Source organism: Zea mays, chromosome 6 (assembly GCF_902167145.1).
Source record: "Zea mays cultivar B73 chromosome 6, Zm-B73-REFERENCE-NAM-5.0, whole genome shotgun sequence".
Classification (NCBI taxonomy): Eukaryota; Viridiplantae; Streptophyta; class Magnoliopsida; order Poales; family Poaceae; genus Zea; species Zea mays.
In genome coordinates this window covers 96,331,092-96,350,923 of record NC_050101.1, presented here as the reverse complement: position 1 = coordinate 96,350,923, position 19,832 = coordinate 96,331,092, and positions in this window count along the sequence as shown.

The window sequence follows — 19,832 nt, the reverse complement described above, 5'->3', positions numbered from 1 at the left end:
TACTGTAGATAATGGGACACAGTTTGATTCCGAAGCTTTCAGAGAATTTTGTGATCAAATTGGCACGAAGATCCATTTCGCATCAGTTCGACATCTGGAGTCAAATGGGCTTGTTGAAAGAGCTAATGGCATCATAATGGCAGGAATAATGAAGTTAATCTTCAATCAGCCCAAGGGAAAGTGGCCAGACGAATTAATCAAAGTGGTGTGGAGCCACAACACAACAATATCAAGATCAACAGGCTTTACGCCATTCAAACTATTGTTTGGTGACGAAGCAATAACTCCGGAAGAAGCCAAAGCAGGATCAATAAGAATAGTAGCTTCAGCAGAAGGCGAAGCTGAAGCTGATTACTCTGTGGAAAAAGATGCTATAGAGGGGATCAGGCTTCAAGCTGTGGAAAACATCAACAAATACCAAGCTGAAACAATAAAATGGCGTGATAGAAAGGTTAGGCTAAAGAACATCGAACCAGGACATTTTGTGCTTCGAAGAGTAGCCAACCCAGAGCAGTAGGCAAATTACAGCTGAAGTGGGAAGGACCTTTTCTGGTAGTATCTTCGTCAAGACCCGGTTCCTACAGGTTGAAGGATATGGACGGCAACGACATTCCTAGATCATGGAATGCGGACGAGCTTCGGCGATATTATGTTTAGATTGATGTAATCTTTTCTATTCTTTCTTGTGGCACCCTTTTCCTTTCCAAAGGGGGAGAAAGGTTTTTAATGGGACCACAACATGTAATTTTTCTTTTCCTTATTTCAATTCTATAAGAGTGATATCCCCCAAAGATGTAAATGTAAAAGCTGATAATGCACCATCGAGTGCAATGGAAAAAAAAGAAAACAGGGAGAAGCTCAAAAGTCGTTCCCAAGGGAATGCAGAGCTTACAGCGAAAAATAAACGCTGATTCCGCCGAAAGTAAAAGGCGAAGAAGCTCCTAAGGGAGGCTTACAGCGAAAAATAAACGCTGATTCCGCCGAAAGTAAAAGGCGAAGAAGCTCCTAAGGGGGGCTTACAGCGAAAAATAAACGCTGATTTCGCCGAAAGTAAAAGGCGAAGAAGCTCCTAAGGGAGGCTTACAGCGAAAAGTTAGCGCTGATACACCGAAAAATAAACGGTGAAGCCGAAAAATAAGCGGCAAAGAAGGTTTGAGTCATTCTCAAGGGAATATGGCTTCGAATATGTATTTGAACATTCATTTGCACGATACATTACATCATGACATTTTCGTTCATAAACATTCACTTAGACATAAATAGGATCATCATCAGCATAACGTACAAACATGCTTCGGTCCCAAAAGGAAGGCAATCTTATGCTTCGCTGTGTACGCAAGAAGGGAAGGTGTTTTTCGCCTATGGCTCAAAAGTATTAATTTCGTCCACAGCAAAGCATTTCATACATGGACGAAAAAGTAAGGTTATATTACAAAGTAAAACTCAGATTACATCATATTTTATACAAGTTATTACAGGAGTTTTTTGAGCTACTTTTACAAGACTATTCAAGCTTCGACACTATCTCTGGAGCTTCGTTCTTCTCCTCTGCAGCTTCGGCCTGGTCAATATGTACGAAAGTATTATAAGCCAAATTCAAAAATTCAAAGGAAAAGGTAAGAATAAGGTATGATTCTGTTACCAGCTTGAGGTGACTCCGAGCTTCGTCACCAGCTTTGCTCCGACCACCTTTTGTCCATACTAACTTTATAAATCTGTTTGCAATACTTCGAGCCAGATTCGGAACATCATCTAAGTCTACCGGTGACAGGCTGAAGTTGGGTCTATTAACAATCTTGTCGTGTTCACAGTCAGACTTCAAAAAAGCAACAGCTGTGCCCCGAGAAGCTGCCAGGGCACAAAAGTCGCTATGCCCAGCTATAACTTCGTCTAGATCATTAATTTCACCTTCAATGTGCTCGAAGGCACCAGGCAGGTCTTCAGCCGAAGGAGTAAACTCTTCACTACTGGCTCCGACAAAATGGAACACTTGCTTTAGCTGATGAATGCATCGAGTGCAGAACTCCAAACATTTATTTTGAAGATTTTTCAAAGATTCTTTCAATTCCAAGTTTCTTTGAGTTTCGGCTTCAAGCCTTGCATTAAGCTTCAGTTTCTCTTGTTCAAAATTTTCTGACTGGGAAAGAAGCTTCGAGTTTAATTCTGTTATTTTTGCTTCAGCATCTACTGATAAGCCTTCAGCTGTTTGTAGCTCGAGGTCTTTCTTCTCAATAGCAGCAGATTGCTCCTTTATTTTGTTTTCTAAATTTTCAATTATAACTTCTTGCCTTTTATCCTCTAAATCTTGTTGCATTTTTAATGCCTTGCTCAAAAGCATGCTCTGTGGACAAATAGCCTTTGTTAGAAAATATTTTCGTACCACAAGTAATAAGAATTAGACACAAAATGTTTACCTTGAAATTAGAATAGAATAAACTGGCGACAATATGCTGTCGACGGTAGCGGCTGATATCCGCTTCAAGCTTCGGGAAGCCGATACTCTTCGATAAAGTGCCGACAACCTTTGCACCGGTTTGGTCTCGTATACAGCCTAACCCTTCATCATCAATACCACCAAAGAGAAGCGCCCCCGGCCGATATCCACAAGATAGAGCATACTCTTTTAATTCCTCTCTTTCAGCTTCAGTCAGCTCCTGGCCAACTAAGTTTTGGAAGTCAAAAGTTTCACCTTCCGAGATATCTTCGGTTATTCCTCCTTTCTCGGGTTTGGCAGCCGTGGTCTCTTCGGTGGCTGCAGCAGTTTCTTCAGCGGCCATGTTCAGCAGCATTTTATCTATATCAGCGGCCATGCTCTCTAAATTAATACCTTCGGAGTTAGCATCTTCGGCTCTGGCCTCTTCTGCGGCAGCCTCCGAAGGTACAGCTTCAGTAGCTGTCATGATTTCAATTGTCGGCATCTTCAGAGTTGGAGCTCTTGGTGGTGTTGTTTCAATCACTTCAGTCACGGTAACAATCCTTTGTCTTTTTGGCCTAGATGCCTTTGCGGGCTCCTTTTCATTATGAAAAAGCTTCGTCAGATGAAGCCCCAATGGACTTAGTTTGACAGGCAAAGTTTCAATCATTACCTTTAGAATTTCCTCTATTTCAGCATCAGAAGATGTCGCAGAAGTCTTTTCTTCTTCATCAATTGATTTTTGTTCCGGGATTGATTCCTTTCTTTTCTTCGAAGTTAACACTTTCGATTCAAACTTTTCTTTCTTCCTTTTTGATTGATCTTCGTCGTCTTTGATCAAAGCGCCAGCTACTCTTTTCCTTTTCTGCCCTTCGGCACCCTTGTCGAGTCGCTCATAATCAGGATATTCAAAGCCTATAGCATCAAGCACTCTGTTTAGCCTTCGTTTCGGCCGGGTGCCGAAGGCTGCTGTCATCAATTGATCCTCCTTTTTAGAATAGTTCCCAAGAATTTCAGTGCACATTACTTCGATTGTTTCGAGCCATTCTTGGCAGGGCGCTTTGAAATATTTCTTGAACTTATAGTGGTAGGACAGTCGGACAAGCTCCCCCTCTTTCTTCTCTTTTTCAAGCTTTGGCATAGCCCATTCCTTCATAGTTGGAAATATTTTGTAAGCCAGAAATTCCTGCACTAAATCTCTCGTGCCAATGTGCTCTGCAATAATCCTAAATTCAGCCAATGCAGTTTGGGTTGGACCTTCTGGTGTCATATTGCATTGGGGTCTGGTTTCTCCGAAGATCAGTTCAAGCGGACTCTGGACCAGCTTCTTGTTGGGGACTTGTTCTCAAATGCTATGAATTAAGAACAAGGCAACATAAAATGTTAAATATTAATGCCCATCGTCCGCCGGAGCATTATTTTCATAAGGATTTAATGAACTTCGGACGAGGGTCACGAGCATGATATTACGAAGGTTTCACCTTCGTAATTAAACTTGTAAAGATGATACACAGTAAAGTAAAACATTAAAGATAAATACATCGAAAATAAATGATATCCTTCACATATCTTATTATATGAATTTAAGATATTTGAATACAACGTTTTTAGGCACATTTATACCTTTGCCTTGACAAACAATGATTCCCGAGTGATGCGTTAGCAATTACAGGAATGCGTGAACAGTAAAGGAATACTGTTCACTATTTATAGGCACAGGACATAGCCTGTGAGGAATTACAATCATGCCCCTCATAAAAGTTTACAACAATGACTCAGACCCCTATGGGCTAAAAGGTCATTCTATCTTTAAGTCGGTTCGACCCTTCATCTTCGGATATGTTATAATACTGAAGCTTCATGAATGATGCCTTCGGCGTCACGTACGAGCAGCTTCAGCTGAAGCTATTTCTTTCTGCAGGACCTTCGGCGACGAAGCATGGTCCCAACAGTAGCCCCTTCGCGGTGCTAGATCGTTTTTCGTAACGAGCTTGATCCATGAAAAAGTCTCTTAGGCTTCAGGAAGCCGAAGGTCCGAAAAACACCTTCCCTGAGCTCGTTGTCGAGAAACGATACAATTTTCGAGCGCGTAGCGGTTCCACCATGCAGGTTCACTATTCTGGTTTTTGCGGCCCACCGTTCAGCGGGTGCGAGCAACTGTTTGCTTGGTGCAAAAATCCTGACGATTCACCTTCTTTCCTGCAGCACTATATAAACAGACAGGTAGGTGTGAAGTTACCACAGAATTCATTGCTATTGCACTATTTTGCTGCCAAAATTTTTAACCATAGCCGAAGCTTGACTTTCGCATTCAAACAAAGCTCCAGTTTAGCGTCTGCTTCGTCAGAAGAAGAGCTTCGGGAGAAAGGTTATTAATTTCCGAGCAATTTTCAAGATATTCAAAATCAAATGGCCAGAGTGCGCTCTACTGCTAGAGCTGAGCGCGAAGGAGACGAAGCCGAAGCTGCAGAAACTGTCCCTATCTCGGAAGCAATGAGGCGATCTGGGTTGATGACATCGGAGAACACCCCTGCTGCCGAAGCAGAACAAGCAGATTTTGAGGAGACTGATTCTGAAGATGATCACAATATCGCAATACCAAGCAAGCCTAGCCACCTGGATTTCAGAAAGTCAACCATCTCCAAGGCTGATTTCCCGAAGATGGTAAAGTCGGGCTACTTTAGCGAAGATGAGAAAAAGGTGATTCGCTTCGGTGGAGAAGAGACTACCCCGAAGCCACAGAAAGATGAAATAGTGATTTTCAAGAGTTTCCTCAAAGCTGGTTTGAGATTTCCTTTGAATAGGATGATTGCCGATGTGCTAAAGAAGTTTGGTATCTATTTTCATCAACTAACTCCTAATGCTATTGTTAGGCTTAGTGTTTATATTTGGGCTCTCCGAAGCCAGGGGGTGGAGCCATTTGCCGAAGGTTTCTGCCGGGTACACGAGTTACATTATCAAACTAAGGCCAGAAAGGATGGGTTACATGAAAATTTTGGTTGTTATAATTTTGCCTATCGGAAGACTACAAAATTTCCTGTGATCAGCTACCGAAGCAAGTGGCCGGCAGGCTGGAAATCGGAATGGTTCTACGTCAAAGTTGACGATGACAAGGAGAAGCTAGTACAGAGTCCGCTTGAACTGATCTTCGGAGAGACCAGACCCCAATGCAGTATGACACCAGAAGGTCCAACTCAAATTGCGTTGGCTGAATTCAGGATTATTGCTGAGCACATTAGCACTAGAGATCTTGTGCAGGAATTTCTGTCGTTCAAAATATTTCCAACTATGAAGGAATGGGCTATGCCGAAGCTCGAAAGAGAGAAGAAAGAGGGGGAACTTGTCCGCCTGCCCTACCACTATAAGTTCAAGAAGTATTTTAAAGCACCCTGCCAAGAATGGCTCGAAACAATCGAAGTAATGAGTACTGAAATTCTTGGGAATTATTCTAAAAAAGAAGATCAATTGATGACAACAGCCTTTGGCACCCGGCCGAAACGAAGGCTAAACAGAGTGCTTGATGCTATAGGCTTTGAATACCCTGACTACGAGCGGCTAGACAAGGGTGCCAAAGGGTAGAAAAGAAAACGAGTGGCTAGCACTTTAATTAAAGACGACGAAGATCAACCAAAAAAGAAGAAAGAAAAGCTTGAACCGAAAGTAGTTGCTCCAAGAAAGAGAAAAGCTGCATCTCCGAAGCCTGCATCTCCAGAACCAGAGAAATTGGTCCGAGATGAGGAAGTGTCTGTGACACCTACTGCTGCCGAAGTAGAAGAAATTTTGAAGGTAATGACTGAATCTTTGCCTGTCAAGCTAAGTCCGCTGACACCGGAACTGACAAAGTTTTTTCAGAAGGACAAAAAACTTTGGCAGCAGAAAGTCCTGCGAAGCCGAAAAAATGGAGAATCATTCAAGTGACAGATGTGATCCATCAGACGCCGCCACCGGCGACGGTGTCAAAAATTGTCTTTGCCGAGACTGCTGAAGCCGAAGGCGCCACAGCCGAAGCCACCGGAGTGGAAACCACTGAAGCTGAAACCGGCGAAGCCGAAGCTACCGGGGCCGAAGCTGGGACCACCAAAGAGTCGAACCTAGAAACCACACTTGAGGTTATTGACAATATACTCCTGAAAATGGCTAAAGAAGAAGCTGTTATGGCTGCGGTGAACACGGCAACTGAAAAGGGGAAAGAGCAGATTGATGAAATTTCGGAGGAAGGAGATTTTAACTTTCAAGATTTGCTTGGACAAGAGTTAACAGACGCCGAAAAAGAAGAGTTGAAAAATATGCCATATCTTGCGGATATAAATCAGGGGCTATGCTATTTGGTGGGGTCAACGAAGGGAAGCTGAGATGCCTTCGGAACCGCACCGAGGCCAAAATTGTTAGAACCCTCTCCAAAAGCGTTGGCTTGCCGAAGATAGAAGCAGACCTCTGCAGGTACCAGCGACATCATGTCGCTGGCAGCCTGCTCTATGCGAATTTTAAGGTAAAAATATTATTATTATTTTATTATTATTATTTTTTATGTCTTTCTCTGTCGAAGGTTGTTTTGGCAGAGTATATTATTAAGTAAAGTGCTGAAAATGCAACAAGATCTTGAAGAGGAGAAGAACAAAGCTATCATCAAAGATTTAGAAGAAAAAGTTGAAAACTACGAAGCTGTTCTAAAGAAGAAGGACTTCGCCATTCAAGATCTTGAAATTATGGCTAAAGAACATGAAGGTGCTTTAGAAAAATTTTCACCTTCAGCCGAAAACCTGCCCAGCACCTTGGAACATATTGAAGGCGAGGTTGATGCTCTTGACGAAGTTATTGGTGGGCATGCCGATTTCTGCGCCCTGGTAGCTTCTCGAGGCATAGCTGCCACTTTTCTGAAGGGCGGCTGTACTCATGGGAAAATTGTGAATAGACCAAACTTTAGCTTGTCAGCAGTAGACTTGATTGATATCCCGAGCCTAGCCCGAAGCATCGAAAATAGATTTATGACCCAGATTTGGGTGAATGGCGGGCGAAGGATGGCTGGTGATGAAGCTCGAAGTCACCTTAAGCCGGTAAGAAACTTATATTTGTTACTTTTACCTTCTCCTTGAAATTTGCACCTTTCTTATTCTGCTCCTTAATATGTGCAGGATGACGAAGCTGAAGTATGACGAAGCTGAAGCTTGATAGTTGCTATAATAGACTTTCCTACAAAAAATTCTGAAGGGATCTTTGTAATATCATTATGTAAAAAACTTATGTAAATTTGTACATACCTTGTAATATATTCTGTCTCCTTTATCCGTGTACAATCTGCTTTGCTGTGGACGAAACTTCTCTTTTTGAGCCGAAGGCGAAAAACACCTTCCCTTCTTTTCGTACACAACGAAGCACGAAAATTTTTCTCTTTTTTTCGAAATTTTTGCTCATTGCCGAAGCATCTGTCTTTTTTGTGTGGTATGATGATGATTCTATATATGTCTAAATGAATGTTTATGAATGCAAATGACATGATGTAATGTATCGTGAAAATGAATATCAAAACACATATTCAAAAACCATGATCATAGCCCTTCATCCCCTTGGGAATGATTCAAATCTTTTGGCCATTTACTTTTCGACTTCACCGTTTACTTTTCGGTGTATCAGCGTTGACTTTTTGCTGTAAGCCTCCCTTAGGAGCTTCTTCGCCTTTTACTTTCAGCGGAATCAGCGTTTATTTTTCGCTGTAAGCCTCCCTTAGGAGCTTCTTCGCCTTTTACTTTCAGCGGAATCAGCGTTTATTTTTCGCTGTAAGCTCTGCATTCCCTTAGGAACGACTTTTGAGCTTTTCCCTGTTTTCTTTTCTTTTTACTTTGCATTTACATTTACATTTCTGGGGGATATCACTCTTATAGAATTGAAATAAAGAAAATTACATGTTGTGGCCCCATTAAAAACCTTTCTCCCCCTTTGGAAAGGAAAAGGGTGCCACAAAAAAGAATAGAAAAAAGGAAATTACATCAAACTAAACATAATATCGCCGAAGCTCATCCGCATTCCATGATCTAGGAATGTCGTTGCCGTCCATATCCTTCAATCTGTAGGAACCGGGTCTTGACGAAGATGCTACCAAAAAAGGTCCTTCCCACTTCAGCTGTAATTTGCCTATTGTCTCAGGGTTGGCTATTCTTCGAAGTACCAAGTGTCCTGGCTCAATGTTCTTCAGCCTAACCTTTCTGTCACGCCATTTTATTGTTTCAGCTTGATATTTTCCACAGCTTGAAGCCTGATCCCTTCTATAGCATCTTTTTCCACAGAGTGATCAACTGCATCTTCGCCTTCTGCCGAAGCTACTGTTCTTATTGATCCTGCTTTGGCTTCTTCCGGGGTTATTGCTTCGTCACCAAACAATAGTTTGAATAGCGTAAAACCTGTTGATCTTGACACTGTTGTGTTATGGCTCCACACCACTTTGATTAATTCTTCTGGCCACTTTCCCCTGGGCTGATTGAAGATTAGTTTCATTATCCCTATCATTATGATCCCATTAGCTCTTTCAACAAGTCCGTTTGACTCCAGATGTCGAACTGATGCAAAATGGATCTTCGTGCCAATTTGATCACAAAATTCTCTGAAAGCTTCAGAATCAAACTGTGTCCCATTGTCCACAGTAATGGCCTTCGGCACTCCGAAGCGACAAACAATATTTTGCCAAATTTTTTTTAATGGTAACCGAAGTGATTGTGGCTAAAGGCTTTGCCTCAATCCACTTAGAAAAATATTCCACTGCCACTACCACATATCTTAAGTTCCCCTGTGCTGGTGGTAATGGACCTAGCAAATCAAGGCCCCACCTTTGCAACGGCCAAGTGGGTTGTATTAATTGAGTTAAAGACGAAGGTTGTTTTTGATCTCTTGCACATTTCTGACAACCTTCGCACTTTTGAACTAAATCCGCTGCATCTGAAGCTGCTTTTGGCCAATAAAATCCTTGACGAAAGACTTTTCCAAGCAAAGGCCTAGATCCAATGTGAGATCCACACAAGCCCGCGTGTATTTCCTTCATCAATTCTATGCCTTCGGTTCTGGATAAACACTTGAGTAACGGGGAACATACCCCCCGCTTGTATAATTCCCCTTCTATTATGACATATGGTCGAGCTCTTGCTTCTATCCTCCTGTTATAAGCTTCGTCATCTGAAAGAAAATTGCCCTGAAGGAAAGAGATAATCTCAGTTCTCCAATCTTCACTATAAACAGGGGATATGTTGAGGACTGCTCTTTCAAGAAGCTCAACCGAAGGTGCTTTTATTGTTTCGAAAAATACTTCCGAAGGTAAGGGCAGCCCCTATGCTGCTGACTTGGCTAGTAGATCAGCATATTCATTTTCTCCACGAGGAATATTTTTAACATAAAATTTTTCGAAGGAAGCCTCAATCCTTCGGACTGTATCTAAATATTTTTCAAGCTTCAGATCTCTTGCTTTGTAGCTTTTGTCAATATGACCAGAAATAACTTGGGAATCAGTTTTATGAATGGCCCTTCTGATTCCCATTGCCTTTAACTTCCAAAGACCCAAAAGCAGAGCTTCGTACTCAGCAATATTGTTTGTGCAACTGAAATCAAGTCTTGTCGCATAACAAGTTTTAACTTTGGAAGGTGAAACCAACACAGCAGCTGCTCCTGCTCCGAAGGTTCCCCAAGACCCATCGCAAAACACTGTCCATACTTCGGCATCTTTATTCGTTTCTTCCTCTTGAACCCCTGGCGTCCAGTCAGCAATGAAGTCTGCCAACGCTTGGGATTGAATCGAAGACCTATGCACATAATCAATGCAAAATTCATTGAGCTCTGCAGCCCATTTTCCAATCCTTCCAGTAGCTTCTCGATTTCTCATGATGTCCTTCAATGGTTGTGAAGAAGGAACAATTATATTGTAAGCTTGAAAATAATGCCGAAGCTTCCTGGAGGCCATCAAAATAGCATACAGTACTTTCTCCAATTCCGTATAATTTTTCTTTGATAGACTCAGAACTTCTGATACGAAGTATATTGGGGCTTGCTTTTTGACTTGGCCTTCAAGCTTCTCCTGGACGAGTGCTGCACTTACCGCTGAGTGCGAAGTTGCCACATATAATAACAGAGGAGCCCCTGGCGTTGGTGGAGTTAGTGTTGTTAGGTCTATTAAATATTGCTTCAGCTCTTCGAAGGCTTTCTACTGAACTGGCCCCCATTGAAAAACTTCAGCTGATTTCAGTACTTCGAAAAATGGTAAGTTTCTCTCTGCTGATCTAGATATAAATCTGTTGAGAGATGCCAGTCTTCCTGTCAATCTTTGAGCCCCCTTCTTTGTACTTGGTGGCTCCATTCGAAGGATAGCTTCGATTTTGTTTGGATTAGCTTCAATCCCTTTTGTTGAGACTAGACAGCCAAGAAATTTTCCTTTCTTTACTCCGAAGACACATTTTTCTGGGTTCAACTTTAAACCAGCCTGTCTAAAATTAGTGAAGGTCTCCTGCAGATCAGCAATGTGATTATCTTGCTTCGTGCTTTTTACAATGATATCATCAACATAAGTTAGCACATTTCTGCCTATCTGGGAATGAAGAACCTTCGCTGTCATTCTGCTGAAGCTTCCTCCAGCATTCTTAAGCCCCTCAGGCATCCGAAGGTAACAATACGTTCCACTAGGGGTTATGAAGATGGTTTTCGGTTCATCCTCCTTCTTCATCCAAATTTGGTGATAGCCTGAATAGCAATCCAGCAGACTCATAAGCTCTGATGAAGCTGCTGCATCGACTAGGGAATCTATCCTTGGCAATGGAAACTCGTCCTTCGGACAGGCCTTATTGAGATCAGTAAAATCGATACACATTCTCCATTTACCATTGGCCTTCTTCACCATAACAGTGTTAGCCAACCATTCTGGGTATTTTACCTCTCTGATAACTCCGGCACTGAGGAGTCTTTTCACTTCATTCTGAGCACCTTCGGCTTTGTCATCAGACATCTTCCGAAGCCTCTGCTTTCTGGGTCTGAAGGATGGATCAACATTGAGCGAGTGCTCAATAACATCCCTGTTAACTCCGCAGAGATCATTAGCTGACCAAGCAAAAATATCTTTATTGTTGAACAAAAACCTTATCAAGGTTTTTTCCTGTTCCTCGGACAGTTGAGATCCCAATAGCACCTTCTGCTCTGCTATATCCTCGCATAAGAGCATGGGCTTCGGCTGATCAGCCGAAGCAGCTTTTTCTCTTCTGAACTTGTATTGCTCACAAGCTTCGGCTCCATCTATATTATGGATTGCTTTTGAGTCTGTCCAATTTCCTTCGGCCCTTCTAGCAGCTTCCTGACTTCCATGAATAGCAATGGGCCCTTGGTCCGAAGGTATCTTCATGCAAAGATAAGCTAGATGAAGAATTGCTTCGAAGGCATTGAGAGTACCACGACCAATGATTGCATTGTAAGGGTATTCCATGTCAACAATATCAAACACAACTTGTTCAGTCCTTGTGTTGTTGATAAATCCGAAGGTCACTGGCATTGTGATTTTGCCGAGTGCTACAATCTGCCTTCCTCCGAAGCCGCAAAGGTGATGTGTGGCATCATGAATTTTGTCTTCGGGCTCTTGCATCTGTCTGAAGGCCTTAGCAAATATGATATCAGCTGCGCTACCTGTATCAACCAAAACATTATGGACCAGAAATCCTTTGATCACACAAGAGATAACCATAGCATCGTTGTGTGGGTAATCCTTGAGTTGAAGATCCTCTTGGGAGAAGGTAATTGGAATGTGAGACCATCTTGACTTGATGAAGGGTCCTTGCACCCCGACATGTTGTACCCTTCTTTGTGCCTCCTTCTTCTGCTTCTTGTTGGCTGGCTCTGAGCATGAACCGCCTGTTATCGGGAGTACCAGCTTCAGAGCCAAAGCAGCTCCAGCTTGATTGTTGAACGAAGCCATCAGCTCAAAAAAGTGGAAGTGAGTTCACCGGAGGTGGGCGCCAATGTTGGGGACTTGTTCTCAAATGCTATGAATTAAGAACAAGGCAACATAAAATGTTAAATATTAATGCCCATCATCCGCCGGAGCATTATTTCCATAAGGATTTAATGAACTTCGGACGAGGGTCACGAGCATGATATTACGAAGGTTTCACCTTCGTAATTAAACTTGTAAAGATGATACACAGTAAAGTAAAACATTAAAGATAAATACCTCGAAAATAAATGATATCCTTCACATATCTTATTATATGAATTTAAGATATTTGAATACAACGTTTTTAGGCACATTTATACCTTTGCCTTGACAAACAATGATTCTCGAGTGATGCGTTAGCAATTACAGGAATGCGTGAACAGTAAAGGAATACTGTTCACTATTTATAGGCACAGGACACAACATGTGAGGAATTACAATCATGCCCCTCATAAAAGTTTACAACAATGACTCAGACCCCTATGGGCTAAAAGGTCATTCTATCTTTAAGTTGGTTCGACCCTTCATCTTCGGATATGTTATAATACCGAAGCTTCATGAATGATGCCTTCGGCGTCACGTACGAGCAGCTTCAGCCGAAGCTGTTTCTTTCTGCAGGACCTTCGGCGACGAAGCATGGTCCCAACACTTCTCCTTGTCATCATCTACTTTGACGTAGAACCATTCCGATTTCCAGCCTGCCGGCCACTTGCTTCGGTAGCTGATCACAGGAAATTTTGTAGTTTTCCGATAGGCAAAATTGTAACAACCAAAATTTTCATGTAACCCATCCTTTCTGGCCTTGGTTTGGTAATGTAGCTCGTGCACCCGGCAGAAACCTTCGGCAAATGGTTCCACCCCCTGGCTTCGGAGAGCCCAAATATAAACACTAAGCCTAACAATAGCGTTAGGAGTTAGTTGATGTAAGTGGATCCCAAACTTCTTCAACACGTTGGCAATCATCCTATTCAAAGGAAATCTCAAACCAGCTTTGAGAAAACTCTTGAAAATCACTATTTTATCTTTCTGTGGCTTCGGAGTAGTTTCTTCTCCACCGAAGTGAATCATCTCTTTTTTATCTTCGCTAACGTAGCCTGACTTCACCATCTTAGAAAAATCAGCTTTGGAGATGGTCGACTTTCCGAAGTCCAGGTGGCTAGGCTTGCTCGGCACTGCGATGTTGTAATCATCTTCAGAATCGTTCTCTTCAATATCTGCTTGCTCTGCTTCAGCAGCAGGGACGTCTTCCGGTGTCATCAACCCAGATCGCTTCATTGCTTCCGAGATAGGAACAGTTTCTACAGCTTCGATTTCGTCTCCCTCGCGATCGACTCTTGCAGTAGAGCAAACTCTGGCCATTTGATTATGACTTGAAATTTTTTTGAATTGGCTTTTTTTGTCTTTTCCGAAGCTCTTACACTTGCGCCGAAGCAGATTTTGTATGAGCGCAATGATCAAGCTTCGGCTATGACTAAAAATTTGGCAGCAAAACAGTACAATAGCAATGAATGCTGTGGTAACTTCACACCTACCCGTCTGTTTATATAGTGCTGCAGGTGGGAAGGTGAATCGGCAAGGTCTCCAACACCAAACAAACAGTCACCCGTCCTCACTAAACGGTGGGCCACATAGCTCAAGAAGGTGAATCGCTGGCAAGAGTGTAATCGGTGCAAGATGGGTCGCGCGTCCGACGATTATTTTAATCGTTTCTCGCCAACGAGCTCAGGGAAGGTGTTTTTCTGGATCTTCGGCATCCCGAAGCTTAGAAGATTTTTCACGGATCAAGCTTGTTACGAAAAATGATCTAGCGCCACAAAGGGGCTACTGTTGGGGGTATGCTTCGTAGCCGAAGATCCTAAAGAAATAAACACCTTCGGCAGATCCTCTCCAAAATAGCGCCGAAGCTATCAACTATAAAGCTTCCGTATAGTGACATGTCTCAAGACGAAGGGGTGAACTGACTTAAAGATGAAATGACTTAAAGACCCATGATATTCTGTGTTATTATTATAGTTCATTGTAAAGGGTATAAATGTAATTATATACAGGCTGTGAACTGTGCCTATAAATAGGTGAACAGTACCGCTGTACTGATCACGTGCTCTCCTGTAATCACGCATTGGACATTTGCTTTTGCTTCACGCTGGTATTTTTGCTTTTCTTCGAGCCAAAGGTACATTTGTAATTTGTTATCATTTTTACAATAATGAAATAGAAATGAGTTAATAATAATAATCATGTGTTCAAATTACTTTACATATTTTTTACCCTTCCTCATTATTTGATGTGTTTATGAAGGTATAACCTTCATAACCTTCGTCCGGAATTCATTATATCCCGAGGGAAATAATGCTTCGAAGGGCGAAGGACTATAATATTTAACAATTTCTATGTTGCCTTGTTCTTGATTCATAGCATTTGAGAACAAGTCCCCAACACTAATGCTTTCAAGGTTGGGAAAGCCGATCCAACTCTTTTTACTAAGACTTGTGATGGTGATCTATTTGTGTGCCAAATTTATGTCTTGTGAAGAGTTTAGCAGTGTGATGACTCAGAAATTCGAGATGTCGATGATGGGCGAGTTGAACTACTTCCTTGGGTTCCAAGTGAAGCAACTCAAGGACGACACCTTCATCTCTCAAACGAAGTACACACAAGACTTGCTCAAGCGGTTTGGGATGAAGGACGCCAAGCCCGCAAAGACTCCAATGGGAACCGACGGACATGTCGACCTCAAAAAAGGAGGTAAGTTCGTTGATCAAAAGGCATACCGGTCTATGATAGGGTCTTTACTTTATTTATGTGCTAGTAGACCGGATATTATGCTTAGCGTATGCATGTGTGCTAGATTTCAATCCGACCCAAGGGAGTGTCACCTTGTGGCCGTTAAGCGAATTCTTAGATATTTAGTTGCTACGCCTTGCTTCGGGATCTGGTATCCAAAGGGGTCTACCTTTCACTTGATTGGATACTCAGATTCCGACTATGCTGGATGTAAGGTCGATAGGAAGAGTACATCAGGGACGTGCCAATTTCTAGGAAGGTCCCTGGTGTCGTGGAGTTCTAAGAAACAAACTTCCGTTGCCCTATCCACCGCTGAGGCCGAGTACGTTGCCGCAGGACAGTGTTGCGCGCAACTACTTTGGATGAGGCAAACCCTCCGGGACTTTAGCTACAATCTGAGCAAAGTCCCACTCCTATGTGACAATGAGAGTGCAATCCGCATGGCGGACAATCCTATTGAACACAGCCGCACAAAGCACATAGACATCTGGCATCACTTTTTGAGAGACCACCAGCAAAAGGGAGATATCAAAGTGTTTTATGTTAGCACCGAGAACCAGCTAGCCGATATCTTTACTAGGGATGGCAATGGGTAAACTATCCGCGGATAGTGTCTCTGGACATCCATATCCGCGACTTATATCCGATATCAGAACCCGTACCCGTTACCCGCTATGGATAACAAACAGTATCCACATCCATTACCCGCGGGTAACGGATATTCGCGGATATATCCGTTTGCCCACTACACATACAACATATTTAAATCCAGCAAATTCAAATATGATAAAAACATACAGCCATACAGAATTTGTCCAGCAAATGAAATCTGATACATGTATTAAGGCATACAGCGAGCAATATAAAATTGTCTAGCAAAATCAAATCTGAATTGTTCAAACTGATAAAATTACAAACACACAAGCCATAAGAATCAACACCAAAGACCCAGCTGGTTATTCAGAATCAGCAGCCAACACACAAGATTCTTCTTTCATGTTGTGGCAGAACCGCCCGAATTATTCCAGCTTAAGTGTCCAAGTTGCACCCTTAAGGGCAGCAACACACTTAAATCGGAATAACCCGTCAGTCCCTCGGATCTAGTCTGATAAAAGCCACTTATCCAGGATCGAATACCACTAGCTCACACGAAGGTGAGGCACAGAGAAATACAATAAAACATAATACCATAAATTTAATAAGTATCATTAGTGATTACATTATCGGAGTTTCAAAAATAATAATCATAAATTTTAATGCAGCGGAAATAATTAACGGAGAAAACCGAGTAACATGGCGAAGCCTGGCCACGCTACTCCTCCTAGTCCTCTCCTGCGGAAGCAGTAACTCACTCGACCATCAATCCCGGTGGCAGGGATGAAAGCCAAGTCACACCAACAATCAATCATCCTAAGGAGTACCTGCAAAAATTATGCCACAAGCAAGGCTGAGTATACTAATACTCAGCTAGACTTACCCGGTGTGAGGAATCTACTCCTCTACCTCTAGACATGCAGCTGTTTGGCTGAGGGGTTTGGTTTGCCAAAAGCACTAGCTGAGTCTAAAATCAAGTTTTAGCTTTTCAAGTTTTAGTATGATCCTTTTAAACTAGATGAGTACCTAGCTACTCATACATGATATCAAACATTTTTAAGCAATCAACCTTTTTGCCAGTCAACTCATTTCCACTTATTACTCAATGTAGCAGCATGGATCAAGCAGTCTCATTAGCTGCGAGAAGCAGACCATTCGAATCGACTTTTCAAACCTTGCAAGGTAAACCTAAACACATGATGTGGCGAGGCACTCCGTCCCCACACACACCAACCGTCCCCATCGATTCCCCGTCAACAGATCAGGACTCACCGCCTTGGCGTACAATGCCTCACTGACCCCGACTGCCGTCGTGCAGTGACCGCACTTGTACCCACCATAACCGGAATGGGAGACCACGTCTCAGGTCGCGTGAGGGGATATGTCCACTGCCAGGTTCACTCAGGTACTAGGCTTACTGATTTACCATATTTCTCGGCATGTGTTTAGTACGTTCAAACGCTTGACACACGGTACCACACCTTAATCCTTATTCCAATTTCCGTCTCGTAGACAACGTATCCCCATGGACCGTTGCCCACCGACCATCATCATTACGATATAAAAATGGATACAACCAATTCCTGACCTCGCGCGAGTGCTAGAAAAATCACTCGACTTCTACCGATTCCCTAATTAGCAAGCAGCTACTCGACCTAGCATACTAGTATCCATCTCAAAGGGAATCCTGAGTTCATGCAACTAGGGTTTCAGTCAACTCCTACACTTAAGTGCACAGTACAAGCCTACAAACATTAAGTGTAGTAAAATAGCATATATAGAACGATTATGCATAAAACCGGGGCTTGCCATTAATTTAACACTTAGATAGTGTTTGCTGAGGGAGGTACTCGCTTGGCGAGCATCCACTGGTTAAGTCCATTCTTCAAGTCGTCCACCAACGACATCTTGTGGTTGGCACCACACCACTTGCATGGGCGTCATCTCTCGGTCCTAAATGAGATGCAAGATGCATATGTATGAATATAATGAAAGTAACACAATATATACAAAGATACAGCGGCGAACTAAACATTAAATGAGAAGACACCGTAAACAACCATATGCTGGCATTAGTTATCTACACATTATCGACGTCCAATATTAACATCTTTAAAAAGACAACAACGTTTTATTTATTTACGCAACACCACTATGACATTACAGGTACGCGCATTTTATTTGTTTGGATACGGCTTTTCATTAGTTCTCCTATTGATCGTGCAAAAGCATCACCGAGCACACAAGTTTAATAGAGGACATAGGCATCAATGTCTATGGAAACTCCTATATCACAATCAACTAGAGCAAGAAACATACAAAACGTGACACACGTGCATCATTAAGCTTAGTCATGGCAAGTCTACATTACTTAAGTGTTAACTAAGCATTTTTAGCAAAAAGGGTCAACTCAACAATCAATTAAGCACTTGCAGAATTTTAGGACAGCAGCACATCAGTCACTTGCTTTAACCATAACTTTTCAAAGATTAATCGAAAAATAGCAAACTAGGACTTTCTGGAAAGCTTAGAAAGTGTTCTACAATTTTGGTATTATCATCTCAATATGATTAGACTCTTAGCAAGGTCGAATTGTGCAAACACAGCAGCTCTGTCCAGATTTGGACAGATTCAGACTTGCAACTTCAAAAATTCACAACTGAAGATTCAGACATCCAAACAACGTGATCTTAGACTTTTTGGAAAGGTAATAAAATTGTGTACATATCATTTATAAACATCTCAAGGTGATTCAATATTTAACTAAGGACAAAAGACACTAGAAGGCTTTGCTGTCCAGAATTGGACAGATTCAGTCTTCAGACTTTAAACATCCATAACTTAATCTTCAGATCACCAAAAAGAGTGATCCAAGACTTTTTGGAAAGCTTGTCAAAAGAACTACATAACTTTTATAATCACCAAGAATTGATTCTATGTTGAACTGAATCAAACAATTCAGTTTTCGAAATCTGTTCTGTCAGTGGACAGAACACAGCAACCAAGTTGTAAAATTCATAACTCTTAAACCGTCAGGCCTTTAGTTATGAAATTTTAACACAAGAAAGATAAGAAAAGCATCTACAACTTTCTTATAATCTACAAGGACTGATGCAAACATTAACTTAAGCAAACAGTGCAGTCTCTGAAATCTGTACAGAAATTGGACAGATTCAGTTACTGAATTTGTAAAAAGCATAACTCCTAAACCGTCAGACCTATGGCTGTCAAATTTTAACACAAGTAAGATAATAGAGTTATCTACAACTTTCTTGTGACCACCAATAACTAATTTCAATATTAACCTAAGCAACCATTGCAATTTCTGAAATCTGTTCAGAAATTCAACAGATTCAGGTGCTGGGCTTGTGAAAAGCACAACTCCTAAACGATCAGGTTTATGGCTGTCAAATTTTAGTACAAGCAAGATAATAAGGTTATTTACATCTCTTCTATATGACTTTTCTACAGAAAACATGATTTAGTTCCTCAAACATACAGCACGACAGAAACAGCGCGTGCAGTCCAAAACAGCAATCAATAAATTTCAGCTTCTATACAATTCAAGAATTGTCGCGTTCTAGAGACTTGAATTATTATAACACTTTGACATTTTTTTGAGTTAAATTAATTAAATGAGGACTAGAAAGTAGACTTACAAATTTTATCCAAATCATTTAGTGCACTAAAATTACCACATTCATTTAACAAACGCATTCACCACAATCATCAAATCCGGCATATATTTATATCGAAGCGCTTTTCACCCACTAGTCCGCATTTTAGTTTAGACACCACATGAGCAGTACAGATTTTTACCCACGATCATCACCATGCGCATCTAGACTACAACAAGCAATTCATCGGGACTACGAGCTTAACTAAAGCCATCTAACAAGTCGGCTAGCTAGAGCAACGACACAGCCCGCTAGACAGCATACACGTCGGCTTGTCTATTATTATCATAATTCGTGACACAACATATATAACAATCACTTAACACAATCAACTCCTACCTGACATGAGTTAGCTAATGACATGACTATTTCCCAATTACCATCACACACCACCTTTCGCCATTTTTGGATGACC